Here is a 13,564-nt window from a genome sequence, read left to right as displayed (position 1 = left end):
TCTTGGATCCCCCCGCTTCCACCAGACTGACCCTCCCAGAGCCCCAGCCTCCCCCATCTTCACCATACTGACCCTCCTGGAGCCCTCAAGGGAGCCCCTCCCAGCAGCCTGATCCTCCCAGAGCCCCTTCCTACCCACCCCACCAGCCCGACCCTCCCGGAGCCCCTGCCTCCCCCCCACCTCCACCAGACTGACCCTCCCAGAGCCCTCAAGGGAGCCCCTCCCAGCAGCCTGACCCTCCCAGAGCCCCTGCCTTGTCCACCAGCCAACACCCCCTAGAGCCCCTGCCTCCCCCTGCACCAGCCTGACCTTTCTGAGCCCTTGATGGAGCCCCAGCCTGATCCTCCCGGAGTCCCTGTCTCCCTCCCTCCTTGCCGGCAAGCCCAAGACCTTGGGTGATGGGTCTGTCCTGCTGCCCAGACCCAGCGGGTGCCTAGCACCAAGAGGGCTCCAGGAAGAGGTGCTGCCCAACATGCTGCAGGTGACACAAGGCAGACTGGGACCCACAGCCTGGCCGGCACCAGAGTCCCACTCTGAATCATGCATCATGCCAGCCAGGCCACAGCGGCACTCTCCCTCCCAGCCATAAACAGAATCTTCCTACTTCACCAAAATCAACAGGGTTCTCGCCGCTGGTACCTAGAACAGTCCCTGAAATTTTGGGAGTGACTGGACGCTGTCTTCTGAAGTTATCACATTACAAGCAAAGACGTGCCAGCTAAGCTGAGTGTTAGGTCTCACTTCACTTGACCAATTACCCCTGTTTTACACTTAGAGAAATCAATGCACACCAAGAAGTAACTTACCCATGAGTCACTCATGGAGCTGAAGTTAGGACCCACGAATCCACTTTTGGCTCTAGCCACTAGCCCTGACTAGCAAAGTGAGGTGGGCCCTTAGGGAACCAGATACCACTGGTGCCATGAATCTCCATTGGACAAGTTACCAGTGACAAAGTGGGGGAAAGAGTGAACGAATAAGGTGACAGGGTGTTTGGTGCCAGGTCCTGAGCTAGTGATGCAGTCATTCCCCTCCAGAGCACTGGGGTATAGATGCCAACTCCAGGGGTGCTTCAGAGCTGGAGCACCCACAGGGGAAAATTGGTGGGTGCTCTGCACCCACCGGCACTCAAGCTCTCCGCCCCAGCTCACCTCAGCTCTGCCTCCTCCCCTGAGCACGCTGCATCCCTGATTCTCCTCCCAGCACGTGCCCTGCAAAACAGCTGTTTCACGGCATAACAAGCTGTGGGAGGTGTGGGGGGGAGTAGCAGGAATGTGGTGCACTCAGGGGAGGAGGCGGGGAAGAGGCAGGGCCAGGGCAGGGATTTGGGGAAGGAACCGAATGGGACAGAGTCAGGGCAGGGCCTGGGGCGGGAAGGGGTCCAGCACCCCCCAGCACCAGGAGAAGCTGGCGCCTATGCATCGGGGTAGGCAGGCTGTGGTGGATTGTGGGACAGCACCCCAGAGTCCCAGTTGAAAATGTGCACTTTGGTGTTGGGCTGGCTGGCCCATCTCTTGCCCCAGGACAGTGACTAGTTTATCTAAATCCTTCCGTGACACGAACTTTTCTCTCTGTGGCAATCTGACAGGCTGTGGGCCAAAATCTAAGCCAAAGTCCATTGAAGTCATTGGGGGCCTCCCAGGCAGCAGAAGAAATGGCTTCATTGCATTGAAGAGAAAGACCCAGTCAAGGCATTTCCATCATTCTAACAGGGCGACCCCACCTTCCTCCGTTTCTAACCACTGCCAAGGAGCCAGGTGCTGAGGAAAACAAACCATTGTGCTTGGTTTCGAGATGCATGGACTGCAGTGATGCTGATGCACTAAAGCATTCAGGTCGGATCCCCATTAACATTTCCAGCACTTCTGAAGCTGGGATTGAGCCACTGCTGCTCATTCATGCCCCAGTGCACCTGCCGGTCTCATAATGGCAACAGCTGCTCTAAGAGAGCCACAGCCCTCTAGCGGAGTCCCTACACCAGCCCTGGGAGAGCTGCTCCACCTAACGCAACCTTCCACTCCCTACTGGCAAGGGGAGACTCACACACCCAACAACTAAACAGACCCTTCTCCAACCAACCGCCCAGCCCACCTCCAGACAGAACCCCCCCTCCACCCAGACAAGCACTCCACAGGCAGAGGCTGCAGGATGGCTCACATTGTGAGGAGGAGCTTCCGTAAGACACTGGGAAAGGAAACCCATGGGGGACTGAGAGGGATGAAGGTGAAGGATTGATGGGTCGGAGGGAAGAATAGGGAACCGAGCGGGGGAAGGCAGAGTGTATCACTATCAGTGTCATTGATACAATTATGGCTGCACAGTGAGTAACTGCAACTTCCCCAGTGCAGCACCTGATGGGGAACACCCACCCCCTCTGCCCAAATGCTCTGCTGGAGGCTTTGCTTAATGCTTCCTCTGCACAGCATGCCAGAGCTATGTACAAACATGGGCAGACCAATGAGGTACTGATAGCTTGTGCTTGTTGGTGGTAGCCAGAGTCACAGTGCTGGGTCCTTCTCACCTGACTTTCATGCTGCTGAAAGATGCCAGAGTGAGAGACCTTGCCTGCCAACATCTGCTGACTATCACCAAGACTGGCACATTGGCTGATTACCACCAAGACTACTCCCCCATGGCACACCTCAGTGCTGGGTGGGAAGGGCAAGCTGCAGCTGGGGGGGTGGGCTCCAGTGGCTTCTTTGGCCTTTCTGCTGAGTGTGCCAGGGAAGGGGCCAGTTAAGGTAGTGTTCTGCAGTGTGGTCCCCTAGCCACAAGGAACAGAATGGAGGCAATCAACTCAGTTCACCTGGGCCCCCAAAGTGAGGTACAGATGTCCCTGATGCAGTCAACACTATCTGGGCTGGATTTGAACCAGTGACATGAGCTGTCATGAATAGTTAGTAAAGGGTTAAAAATAGTACCTGGTAGGCACCTGACCTGAAGACCAATCAGGGAAGAGAATTTGAAATTTCTAGGAGGGAACTTTTTCCCTCTGATCCTGTGTGTTTTGTCTTTAGCCATCTGGAGTTACAAGAGTCCAGATGTTTTAATCAAGTCTACAAGTTTCCACCTTTCTGAACTAATTTCTTCTAGCCAAGATAGTGAGTATTAGAAAGATACCTTGTGTCATTATCTAATAATCCTATGTTTGCAATTCTGTGTGTTTGTTATTGATTATTCTTAATTCTGCTTGTATTGGTTGTACTGAGAAAGAGAGAGGATTCTCTCCAGAACTTAGCAAGGTTATACCCTATGAGTGTCCAGCTTGGACTCATAGAGATTCTGTATTTTCTTGTTTTTCTTTTAATAAATTCTTTCTATAAAGATTTGATTAAATCCCTTCTACTGTGGATAGGGGAAGGGGCTAAGACCCACTCTCTCAGTGGTGAGACAGCTTATCTCCGGGCAGAGAGGGGAGGGGGAAGAGAGAATTTCTCCTGGGTTTGATTCAAGCAGTTTGAATCAGGTATCTCTTTCCAGTGGCTAGCAGAGAGGGAGGGGGGAAGTGGGCTGCTTCCCTGTGTGTGGGAGATTCAAGGAGTTTGAATCAAGGTATCTCTCTCTCCGGAGCAGGCTGGAGAGAGGGAAGAGAGGGGAAAGGTTCCTCCTCTGTGAGTTGATCTGTGTTCCCCAGGGAGTGTCTTTGAAGGGAGGCAGGGGGAAAACAGGGTGTCCCGGCCCACATATTGACCGCGGTGGTGGCAGCAAAGGGGACCTACCCTAGGATTTTGGGGTGGGGGAAGACATGCGGGTCCTCACCTTGAAACCCCCCAGTTTCAAGTGAGGGTAGACTCTGACATGGTGGTAGCGGTGGGATATTTCTTGGGATGGGGAACAGTGCCTTCTGGTGCTGGCCACACCCCTCTGCAGTCAGTGAATTTTATGTGTGGCTTGCTGGTGTTGCTTTTTGGTGCTGGCCACACCCCTCTGCAGTCAGTGAACTGGTTTCCCCAATTCCTAACCCTTTCTATTCACGAAGAGACTGAATAGAAAAAAAAACTAAAACTTTGTATTTGCATTTGTGTAGCTGCTGTTTGCTGATATACTGAGAAAACCAAAAAAAAACTGGTTTGTCCTGTTTCTAGCAACTTGCTAAGTACCTCACAGTGGGGGTCCTTCTAACAGCCTGTTAGAAAAACTTACACCTCTTTCCTAGCTGTTTTCAAGCAGACAAAGAAAAAAGAAAAAAAAAGAAAAGAAGAAGAAAAAAAATCCTTTCCTAACACAGCCCGTTAGAAAACCTTATTTCCCCCAGCTAAACCCAGCTGAAAATATGTTTTCAAAAAAACAATCTTCCTCTCCTTCTGAGCTGTGGTACTAATAAGCCCAGCTGACCGGCTGGTGCTACTTAGTACCTGCGAGAAAAGTGTAGTAAATCCTCTCAGGGATTTGTATTCCCTGGCTCCAGAGGATTTCAAAAGACACAGGGAAAAAAAATCTGGCTGGAGGGTTTCTGTCTCCCCCCCCCAAACCTGTTTTCCCCACTGGATGGGAATGTACTTTGTCAAGCACTTCCCCCCACCTTAGGAATCCTGAGTGATACCTGATATCACAAAGGAAGGACACACCTCTAGGGAAGAGTTTTTCCTCAGCATAGCCAGCAGAGAAAAAAAACTCCTTCTAACCCTGAAAACTGCTTCAAAACTGCCTTTTCCTCAAGCTGCCTGTCCAAGCAAACAGAAAGAAAAGCTGCTTTTTGGTAGAAATGCCTTGCCAGGTTCGTCACCGCTGCCAACCATGTCAGAGTCTACCCTCACTTGAAACTGGGGGGTTTCAAGGTGAGGACCCGCATGCCACCATGTCCTAGGGTCTCACCCCCACTTTGAGCTTGTGAGTTCAAAGATGGGGACCCGCAGGTATTCTCCCCCCACCCTAACCTTTAGGGTAGGTTTCCTTCTCGCTGCCACCACTCGATTATTTCGGTGAATCAAGACACCCCTCTGTTCCCCCCTCCTCCTTCCAGAGACTTTCCTGGGGAAGCACAGATCAAATCACAGGGGGAGAAAGATTTCTTTCACTTCCCTCTCCCTTCCCTGCTTTCTCTGCTTGGAGACAACCCTTGTCTCCACAGAGTGGCGCCTAGCTTCCTTCCCCTGAATCCACAGGTAAGGAACTTAACCAAGTCCTGAACTTAAAAAGAGTTTATTAAGAGAACAAAAAGAAAATACAGAATCTCTATGAGTCCAAGCTGGACACTCATAAGGTATAACCTTGCTAAGTTCTGGAGAGAATCCTCTCTCTTTCTCAGTACAACCAGTACAAGCAGAATTAAGAATAATCAATAACAAACACACAGAATTGCAAACATAGGATTATTAGATAATGACACAAGGTATCTTTCTAATACTCACTATCTTGGCTAGAAGAAATTAGTTCAGAAAGGTGGAAACTTGTAGACTTGATTAAAACATCTGGACTCTTGTAACTCCAGATGGCTAAAGACAAAACACACAGGATCAGAGGGAAAAAGTTCCCTCCTAGAAATTTCAAATTCTCTTCCCTGATTGGTCCTCAGGTCAGGTGCCTACCAGGTACTATTTTTAACCCTTTACTAACTATTCATGACATGAGAACAAAAAACTCTGTAGTACAACAGCCCTTGAGATATCCAGCCCTAGGTCACAGCTGTTTCATGCCATAAGAGCCTTCTTGGTGTATTTTGCAATGAGATGCGATGAAGAAAAATGCAGCGGGAAGGAGGCACTTCAAGCCACTGGCAACACCTCCTCTGCCCTGCTAAAGAGTGACACTGAGATACACACTTAGGAAGCCTGGCCCCATTGAAGCTAGTGGGAGTTTTGCTGTTGATGTCAGTGGGGCCAGGCTTTCACCCACAGCCTGCAGTTCTCTGCAAAGTGGAGTTTGTTGTCCTCTGCTCAGTGAAGAGTTATTTTCTTCCTCCCTTAGACACTGTCATGCTCCTGTATCAGATCTGGCCTGTCTACAGAGCATACTTTTGAGCAATATACACACCAGATGTGTTCATCATAAGATCCTTTAATGCTCTGCTAGGTATGGCTCAAGTTAGCTTAAAATAAAAGTTGTCATACACCTAGTGGCTAAACAGTATAATACAGTTTAGCATCCATTACATCTCCCCATTTAAGTTCTACATTCCTACCATCTATGCAACATACACTATCACACAGCCTTTGAAGTTCAGTACATATCAGTGTTAATTGTCTCTGAATCATACTGGTTTTCTAATTACACAACCAAAACACGTAACAACTTGGTCATCTGACTGTCCATTAGTCGCAACATCGGGCTGTGGCCAGTTTAGAATTCTTGATTATTATTCTTCTCCTCATTGTTCTGCATCTACCATCTATAAAGTTTGCTCTTTTGGTTGTTCTTCCTGAGGAACAAACTGTAGATGTCAACTGTTGAACTCTCCACTGTCGGTCTCAATCACATATGATCTGGGCACTGAATTCTTTGTCTTTATGACAGCTGGAGTTGTTCATCCTTTTTCTCCCTCCAAGTTGACATGAACTTGGTCACCAGGCTCCAGACCTGGCAGTTTTCTAACTGAGTGACATCTGTTGTAAAACAAGTCTTCATAAGCTCTTTTAGCCTTTTTATCCGATTTGGCTACTCTTTGTTTCTGGCCACTTTGAAGATGGAATTATGGTTCCAACTCTGGAAACTAATCTGAGTTGTCTTCTTATCAGGAATCGTGCTGAATTATATCCAGTAGCTGCTATTGGTATTCTGTAACTCAGAAGAGCAAGGAATGAATCTTCTTGCTGTAGGATTTTCTTGATTGTCTGTATAGGTCTCTTAGCCTCTCCATTTGCTTGTGGGTAATGGGGGCTGCTAATAATGTGATCAAAATCATATTTCATTCAGAATGACAAATTCTGCTGCAGTAAATTGTGGTCCGTAGCCCATCACTAGTTATTCTGGAATATTAAAGTGAGCAAAAGTGCACTTCAGTTTTTTGATAACACTGCAACATCTCTTTCAAATACATGATTGCTATACACCTGGAAAAATAATCCACTACAAACAGGTAATGATGTCCTCAGAATTCACACTGTATTGTCTCTTTAAGTTGATTTGTAGTGGAGCTCCTTTCAGAAGTCCAAAAACATCAAATCCTCCATTAAGTTCTTCTGCCTCTCACTAGGCCCATCATGGCTGCCACACTGCAAATGAGAAGTCTGTTGGTCTGTGGTCCTTTGATCACATGCACTCTGAATGCAAAGCTTTTGTCTTTGTAAGTTGTTTCTGTGGTGAACGGGCCCATATAGTTCTGGATACCTCCAGGGCTAGTCAGAGCTGTGTCAGGCGGCTTCAGCTCTGGGTGGGGTTTACAGTGATTGTAAGTCCCATCTGAGATGAATGTGACATTATCTCCGGAGTCAATTTTAAAGTCAGTCTTGCTATGAATGTTCAATTTCACTCTCCAGGCAGGTTCTGTGTTGTTACAAGTGATAGATCCCAGAAACAATGGTTCTTGATTGTCTGTGATACAAGTCAACTCCCTGACTGCTTTGGTGCAGCAATCAGCTGCAAAATGTCCATATTTTGTGCATTTATTACACTTTTTTCCTCTGGCTGGTCATGCATTATCTTTTGGGATGTGACTTTTTCCACACCATGTGCACGTAAGCTGGAATTTGTCCCTCTTAGCCTCAGAGATCTTATGATAATGATTTTTAACAGACATGCTAAGCCTATTTACTGCTTCTAAGCTAGTGTCTTGGTTTCCTAGTTGCTCTTAGTTTTGCTGTCTCACCAGTTCAGACTGCTTTGCAATCTGAATAGCCATGTGTAGGCTTAAATCTGTTTTTAATTGTAGCTGCTGTGAAAGGTACTTATCTGTCAGCCCAATAACCAGTCTGTCTCTGGTATTTTCATGTCCCAAGATCCCAGTTTTCAGCCCAGGCATGCAGAGCTCTTATAAAACATTCAATATTTTCCCCTGGTTCTTGAATTCCTGATGGAAACAGGCTCTTTCATAAGTCACATTTCTCTGAGGTATAAAGTTATACATCAAGAAAGAATCCTTTCATAATCATCTTTCTGTCTTCAGCAAAGTCAAAGGATTTAAAGATGTACTCTGCTTGCTTCCCCATAGCATACAATTAAAGAAGATACCTTTACATCTCCAGTTTCTTGGTGGACCTTATTTTGCTCTTTGAAATCTTGCAAAATACTGCTTCCAGTCTGTCCATTGTGAAGGTTTGTCAAAGCTGAAGTTCTCTAGGGGCACTGAAGAGCAACAAGTTGATGAGATCTTTCAACCTTTATCTTTTTCCTTCTGTCTGCAACCTTTGTTATTTTCCTGCTGTTTCTGTTCTCCTTTGGCACTGTTTACTTCTAACATCATGTCATGCTCCTATATCGGATATAGACTGGCTCCAGAGCTACTTCTGAACAAGATACACACCAGATGTGTTCCTCATAAAAATTTTTAATGCACTGCCAGGAATTAATGTTAGCTTAAATAAAGGTATTTTATACACAGTGGCTGAACAGTGTAATACAGTTTAGCATTCCATTACAGACACCAATATGAGAAAACACCCATGCTCTAAACACTATTCCTAGGGAGCAAAATAAAAGCAGAGCTCCCTCACCCATGGAACAGGAATATCTCGTGCAAGGAGGTTACACTTCAGAAATTGAGTGCTACTAGATTGGAGTTTATTCTTGTAATTTAATATAATTTTAGCTTAGCTACCCAAATGTCATACATGTGCTTGCCTGAATATTACCACCCTGGAGTCGGGGCATCGGAGCCTCTTGAAAGCAAGGTCAGCCTGGAGGTCAAATAGAAGACCTTGTGACAAAACTACAGGAAATTATCTTTCCAGTGGCAGACAGCCAGATCTGCTGCTCTCAATAGTTCAGAGGAGTTCAACTCCAGTCATTCATTCAGAGCACTTACTTACAAGACACTACTAAAACAGAGCCAGTCAGAAAATGGGATTCCTCCTACCCCCAAAGAATATTTCATTTAAAATGGAAAAAGTATATTTTTGTTGAAACATTCAGCACAGAATATTGAGTTTTCATTGAGCCAAAAACTGAAAAAAAATTGGGGTTTTCAGACAAGGGGAACAAAAATCAAAGTTTCAAGGGATGCAGACACTTTCTAAGAAAGTTTTCATTCAGTCTAGAACCCAATTTTCCATCAAAACTTTTTTTGATAGAAAAATTTCAACCAGTTCTACTGCTAAGGTACCTCCCAAAGACTTATTCGGCACTTTATAAAATCCACAAAGAAAGATGCAGTTGGCCACTAATGAAATGCAGCCATCTCTGCAGTGAAAAACTGGGAACTACGTTTTAGTCTAATAAGATATTACAAACATCACACACTTTGCACCTTAGCGAAAGTTCTTCCTGTGGTTAAATATATGGCTGGAGTGGATGACAGGGATGCATCAACTGGATTGTCATATGGAAGATCTGGCTCCCAATCCAGCCAAGATACATTATGTGAATTGGACCTGGAGGTACCAGACAACACAAAACGACCATCCAACTTGGCACTTGGCAAACTGTACTTGGTAGAAAAAGGGGGCTGCAAGTCAAAGGTGAGATGCATTGGCAGAACTGTGGGAGCTCGTGACTGATATAGGAGGGGGAGCTGCTGATCAGGCCTGAAATGCACTGGCTGAGAATGGAGTAGGACAGTGGTATAATGATGCACAGGGCAGACTGGGTATGGGCTGGAGTTGTGGGAGGTTCCATCTCAATGAATATGCTCCCATGGTGACTAAAGCAGGCAGTTACAAACACAGATCCATTCTGGAAGGAAAGACCAGGTGGAAGGTGTTGAGCCGGTGTGAACTTTATCTCATGCTGAGCAGAGAAGGGGGGGAAATAGAACAAAACAAAAATTCCTATGGCCATGTCTTCACTGGACACGCTGCAGCTGCACTACTGTACGCTTCAGTGTAGACACTCACTACAGCGAGGCGAGGGTTAATCCACAAGTGCTGGGAGCTAGATTGATAGAAAAATTCTAGTGCGGTGTACTCCAAGGGTTACGTCAGTTTAACAACGTCACTCAAGGGTGTGGATTTTTCATACCCCTGAGCAAGGTAGCTGCGTTGATCCAGCTTTTCAGTGTAGACCTGGCCTCAGGCACATTTGCCTCTCCGTTTTCAGCACCACTTTGGGGCGGGATGACAGCTCCCTTCTCTTGGGCCTCTAAGATGAATGTAGGAGAAAGCACATGAAAAATCAGAGTCCATTCTTATTAAACTCTGCCCTCCACGAGCCATGACAGCAGGGCAGTGACTACAGGGATGCAGCAAGCCTCAGGAGAGGTACTATCTGCCTCCTGCTGCTGCTGCACTGCTCCTTTCTAGCTAATCCATCTTTATAGCGTAACATCTGCAAAGATCCTATCACCACAGTATCCTGGTGCTGTACCGTCAGGTTCTGAGCCCTCTCTGCCCACTCCTTTACGGGGGTGAGCCATGATGCACAAGGCTGAAGGCAGAGAGAGCAAAGCTTCGAGGGCTGAAGGGGTCCAAGCTAAGGTCTCATCAGATGCACTGGGAATTGGCAGATTCCAACTTAAATAAACCATCCGCTCCTCTGATCTGTCAGTGGCAGTGACGCCCTGCACAGTGATCAGAATGACAAACTCCCTCTCCAGAGCCAGAGCTCTACAAAAGGCCCTAGGGGAGCACAGAGGAATGTTTAGGGGTGGGGAGCTTGGCAGGTCCTGGGCCAGTCCCCACAGAGGGCTGGGGAGGGAGTGCCACCCAGCTCGGCTCCACCCATAGGCCAGCTCTGCCTCTAGCCCCAGCTCCACCCCAGCCTTGGCTGTGCAGTAATTGAGGGAGCCACAGATTCCATTACTGGTAAGGGGCAGGTGTGACAGGAGAAATTTGGGCACCACAGTCCTGGAGTAACTGCTGGAGCAGTGAGAGCTCGGGGACTTGGAGTCAGACATACCAAGAATTCATGGAAAGCGTTCACTGTCTGCATGAGATTGGACGGGGAGGGAGCTCCCTCGGACTGGAATCCTGGACCCTGTGCCGGGGTCAGATGGAGAGCGGCTCCTTTGGGCTGGGAGCAATCGTCTGCACTAGTACCCATTGGGAGAGGTCTCTCCCAGTCTGCAAACATGGCTTGAATTTGAGGAGGAGCGTATGCGGTCTCAGGGCTTTCCTGAACTCTCTGCTGTCCAGGTTCCAGATCGGAGGTGGATCAGGTGCTCAGGAGCATTCCTTCCCATCGGAATTTGCGATGCTGTCTCCAGTTAATACAAGTGTCAAGCTTAAGCCCTTTTGACTGATGGTGCCACGTGACGCAGCTGGGAGCTGCCCTCCAGCCAGCCAAGCCCCAATGTCCCATTCATCGTGCTCAAGGGGGGCTGCAGCTGGCCCCGACACACCCATGGGCTCCAGCAGCAAGTAAGGGCTTAAAATAAGGGGTGTAGAAGCAGAAAGCCTGCGTGCGTGTCCCCCTGCTGTCGTTTCCTGCCCTGCCGCAGGGAAGGGCCTGTCCAGGTGGCCAGCGGACTGGAAGGTGTGAATGATTTAAGGCTGGGCCCATCTCCCCAAAATAGCTCTTCATGCAGGCGTGAGGTTTGGGCGGTGACAGCTCCATTTCGTGGCCTGGCACCCTCCCCCCCACATGGATCCCAGCTGGCAGCCCCAGTTTCCGAATGGAGCCAGGAAACTCTGTGGCTAGGGCAAGTTCAGCACTTCAGACCCAGCCGCCTACCCTGCTGCTGAGGCCGTCGCTGGGGCTCTCCTCAAGCAGGGGCTTTCCCTGACTGACAAGCAAACCTGTTCTCCTCTACGGGGTCAGTGGGGTGTCCTACATGCCCAGAGCTGAGCCTGGGGGCAAAGCCCAATTGACTCCCTGCACAAGGGGCCATGCCACAGCTGGGGTAGTGAGCACAGACGGCCCAGCTCCCCCCTGCCCTCGCCGCAGGGCGCAGCTGGCGGAAGCACAAGGGACAGTTCAGAGACAAGGTGCAGGCAGAGCATTCCATGCATGTGCAGAAAAGAACTGGGGCAGACTGTGGGGGAGGGAGCCAAGGTCTAGTTGGGGATAGGAGGAGGGCAGGAAAGCCTGAAGCAGCCAGGGGAGAGGCAGGGATGGATCAGCCTCCACCATTCTGCCCTAGCTTCCCATTTGCCTCTCTCCGCCTGCTCCCCCCTGCAGCCCCTCGCCCCCAGCCAGCCGCTGCTGCCACCTCCTGCACCCTGCCTGGGCACCAGCAGAGGAAGCTGTGAGAGCGGAGGCTGGCAGCCTCCCTGCACTCACTGCAAGGCATTCCCTGCTCCACCCCTGCAGCCCAGCTAGAGCTGGGGGTGTCCTCGCTCCCAGAAGCCCTGGAGATGTGCCACCCTACAGGAGCCCATGTGCCACATTTGCCCTGCAGAGTGCAGGAAGGCAGCCCCACTGCAGCCACCACACTCTAGGAGGGGCGCCTCCTCCCCTCCAGGCCCCCAAGCCAGACTGCAGTAGGCCCACTCTGTATGGCCATTAACATTCCCAGGCCATTAACATTCCCCCCCAACGCCCCAGCTAGAGTGCCCACAGCTTGCTATGCGGGAGCGAGCTGCCACCCCCCAGCCCAGAGACAGCTGCCCTGGGGTGGAGGATGCTGTCAGCATGCAGAATATTTTCCACATGGCAGCAGGCAGCGTGAACTGCTGCCTCTTGAATCTTGGTTTCCTGTTTCACTGGTGTGAAAGACAAGTGCAAAGCATTTCACTTAGGAAGGAAAAATCAAAGGCACAACTACAAAATGGGGAATCTCTGGCTAGGTGGTAGCACTGCTGAAAAGCATCTCAGGGTTATAATGAATTGTAAGTTGAATATGAATCAGCAGTGTGATGCAGATGCAAAAGGCTAATAGTAATTTGGGGTGTATTAACAGCAGCGTTGTATGTAAGACATGGGAGGTAACTGCCCCGCTCTACTCAGCGCTGGCAAGGCCTCAGCTGGAGTCCTGTGTCCTGTTCTGGGCACCACACTTTAGGAAAGATGTGGACAGACTAGAGACAGTCCAGAGGAGAGCAACAAAAATTATCAAAGGTTTTGAAAACCTGACCTATGAGGAAATGTTATTGTAGATGAGCGGACTCACCCCTGCCGCGCCTCCTGCTGGTGACTCCTGGGAATTAGCTCATTCCAGCTCCGGAGCACCCTCTGCACGCCAGTGATCCGCCTTCCAGCTACTGGCCCCCGTGTTCCTCCCAGGACCCCGGTGCCCTTTTACCTGGGGTGCTGCTCCCTAGCAGTAATCTCCTCAGTCTTAGGGTCTCCCCTCCCTGGGGAACCCCCACCCACTATTCCCACCTTGCCTCAGTATAAGGCTACTGCCAGTCATCATCTAGCCCCACACTCTGGGGCAGACTGCAGTATCAGCCAACTCATCACTGGCAAGGAGAGTTTGGACCTGCTGCCTTGCCCTACCCCTGGGCTGCCTTCTGCAATCCCCAGTACCTGTTGGCCCTCTGCTAGGCCGCAGCCTGAGGCTTTCCAGGCTGGAGCTCCCCAGCTTCTCTGCCTTTCCCCAGCCCTGCTTCACTCAGGTACCCTGTCTCTAGCTCCCTGCAGCCAGGCCCTTCTC

General features: G+C 49.4%; 1 protein-coding gene across 1 annotated transcript in view; it reads right to left on the bottom strand.

The window, feature by feature from the left end:
• The window catches only part of SRL (sarcalumenin), a 105,757-nt gene that overhangs the window by 84,441 nt on the left and 7,752 nt on the right, over positions 1-13,564 (bottom strand). The window lies entirely within an intron of this gene.

Source organism: Mauremys mutica, chromosome 11 (genome assembly GCF_020497125.1).
Source record: "Mauremys mutica isolate MM-2020 ecotype Southern chromosome 11, ASM2049712v1, whole genome shotgun sequence".
In the NCBI taxonomy this organism is placed as follows: Eukaryota; Metazoa; Chordata; order Testudines; family Geoemydidae; genus Mauremys; species Mauremys mutica.
This window is presented reverse-complemented; position numbering and strand designations above follow the sequence as displayed.